Here is a 3,108-nt window from a genome sequence, read left to right as displayed (position 1 = left end):
GCGATATCATCGTTGTAATACATTTTACTGTTTTGAAACACTAATATTTGTGTTCAGCGAAGTCTCTCGAGTAAAACAGTACCCCTTATGTACAGGTTTTATGGTGTCTTGGAAAGTTATAGGGTTAAATATAGTGCTAGCAAATTAAATTCCCTATACTTTCGGCATGGGTTGTCAGGCAGGTCCCGCTAATTGTAATTAATTAGGATACCTAATTATGTAAAAATCTTACATAAATATATATGTAGAATTAATATATGTATATATATATATATACGTATGTGTATATATATATATATATATATATATATATATATAATTTTTTAAAAATATTTCATTTATATATAGGTATATATATATAGTGATATATATACGTATATATTTATGTATATAGATATATATATTATTTCGTTCTACGTGTATTTTGATATAAATATATATATATTAATATCACAATACAGTTAGAACGAAATAACACACATCTATATATTTTTTAATTATTTATTTTTAATAATTTTTAAAATTTTCGTAAGACCAGGATTCAACAAACCCCCCTAGACTCAGTCCCACTCGGGACACCCGACACCCACACACCCCCCCCCCCATACCGCCACCCCTCACCAATTCCCCCCCCCGAACTCTCGCCCCCCCCCAGTTTACCAAGAACCACGCACGTACCCATAACGCGAACAACAGAAACCAGACAACACACACAACAAACACAACGCAGCGACTCCCAGCATGCCAGCCACACTGACCTGCCTATCAATAAATTGCAAAGGGCTAAACAACCCGGCCAAACGACATCAACTAATGAGATGGGCAAACAGATCTAAGGCGGACGTCCTCCTCCTCCAGGAGACGCACTATTCCGAAGCCAAACAGTTCCCTCTCCTAAGCCGACATTACCGAATCAATCATTTCGCCAGCTCCCCTCACGACAAACATAACGGAGTAGCTATCGTCATACGAAAATCGTGCCCACTCGCCATCCAACGCACAATAGCAGACCCACAAGGCCGATACCTCACAGTCACAGGCAAAATAGGCACACACTCGTACGCCTTCACCTCCGTATATGCCCCAAACATACCCTCTAGCACATTCTGGCAAACGTTACAAGCGCACTTAGCCCTTTTTCCTTCCCACCACTCCATACTTGGAGGGGACTTCAACGCCACCCCATCACCCTCAGTAGACAGACACCGCACGCGCACGCACACCCAACACAAACAACCAACGGCCAAAGCCGACAAACTGCTCTCATCATTCATCTCACGCACCCACCTACTAGACGCTTGGAGATCACAACACCCAACATCCCTGGACTACACCTTCTTTTCACACCCACACCACTCATACTCCCGTATCGATCTCTTCCTCATCTCCCCAGCACTAGCACCGCAAGTCCACACCACATCCATAGGCCCCATTACATGGTCTGACCACGCAGAAATAACGCTCACAATCAGCCTGCCATGCACAGTCAGACCATGGTCTTGGAGACTAAATCCCCACCTGCTGCACAACCCACGAATCAGACAAGAGGTAGACAGAGCCCTCACAGAATACTTTCAATTAAACACAGACGCGGACACTTCGGAAGGGACACTTTGGGCAGCCCATAAGGCAGTAATCAGGGGAGTCCTAATAAACCAGGCGACAATCCACAAAAAACAACAGATTGCACATCTAGAAAGCGCACTCAAAACCCTCAGAACCCTCGAAGCAAAACACAAAATCGACCCAACGCAGGAGCTAACCGAACAAATTAAAAAATGCCAAACAGATATCAAAACACATATGGCAAAAGACTCCACAAAAGCCTTGCTCTGGTCAAAGCAACTCTTTTACGATAAAGCCAACAAAGCCGACACCCTACTCGCACGAAAACTCAAACAGAGATCCGAAAACAAACAGATACACAAGATACGCACCCCAGACGGGTCAGTCACAGAGGCCCCAAACGAAATCGCCAGCGTCTTCCAAAAATACTACGACCACTCACCGGAAGCACGCCACAACCCAACACCTATCGAAACACTCACAGAACGCTACCTCAACCACGTAACATTACCCACCCTTAATGGAGAAACAGCACAATCGCTGGCCAACCCCATATTGACAGTTGAAATTGCAAGGGCCATAAAAGCCCTGAAACCCAACAAGAGCCCGGGCCCAGACGGATTCACCGGGCTCTACTACAAAACGTACGCCCCCACCCTGACCCCACACCTATGCAACCTGTACAATGCTATATTAAACGGCGACCCCCTACCAAAAGACATGCTACAAGCCAACATATGCCTCCTCCCAAAACCCAACAAATCTCACTTAGAACCAGGACACTACCGACCGATCTCCCTCCTCAACGTTGACATAAAACTGTTTACCAAAATCCTCGCCGACCGACTGAACCCCCTCATACTCAAACTAATACATCCAGACCAAGTAGGCTTCATACCGGCACGACAGGCCAGTGACAACACGAGACGGACATACGACCTCATATGGACGGCACAGACTAGACACATACCGACCCTCTTTCTATCACTTGACGCAGAAAAAGCCTTTGACAGACTGTTATGGCCCTTCCTATTCGCTACTCTACTCAAATTCGGATTCCCACAAACATTCATAACCGCTCTACAAGTATTATACGCCACCCCGCAAGCCCATCTCCTACTACCATTAACACACCCCCCTTCCTTCACAATATATAACGGCACACGTCAGGGATGCCCCTTATCCCTACTCCTCTTCGCGCTCTCCCTAGAACCACTCCTGCAATCACTCAGAACAGACGAAAGCATACAAGGACTGAGAATCCGCGAGGAGGAATATAAAACGGCTGCATATGCAGATGACCTACTCATTACAATAACAGAACCAATAACATCCCTCCCACCGCTTCTTCAAGCCCTAGAGACCTACGCTAAAGTATCTGGATACAAACTAAACATCGACAAGACCGAAGTCCTTGCCATCCATATAGACACCCCCACTAAAACAGCCATACGCATAACTTACCCCTTTGACTTCACACCCACATATATCAAATACCTAGGTATTGCCATACCAACGGACCTCTCCCGCAGCTATGAACTA

This window comes from Pelobates fuscus, chromosome 3 (assembly GCF_036172605.1).
Source record: "Pelobates fuscus isolate aPelFus1 chromosome 3, aPelFus1.pri, whole genome shotgun sequence".
NCBI lineage: Eukaryota > Metazoa > Chordata > Amphibia > Anura > Pelobatidae > Pelobates > Pelobates fuscus.
Note: the sequence above shows the minus strand (reverse complement) of the source record.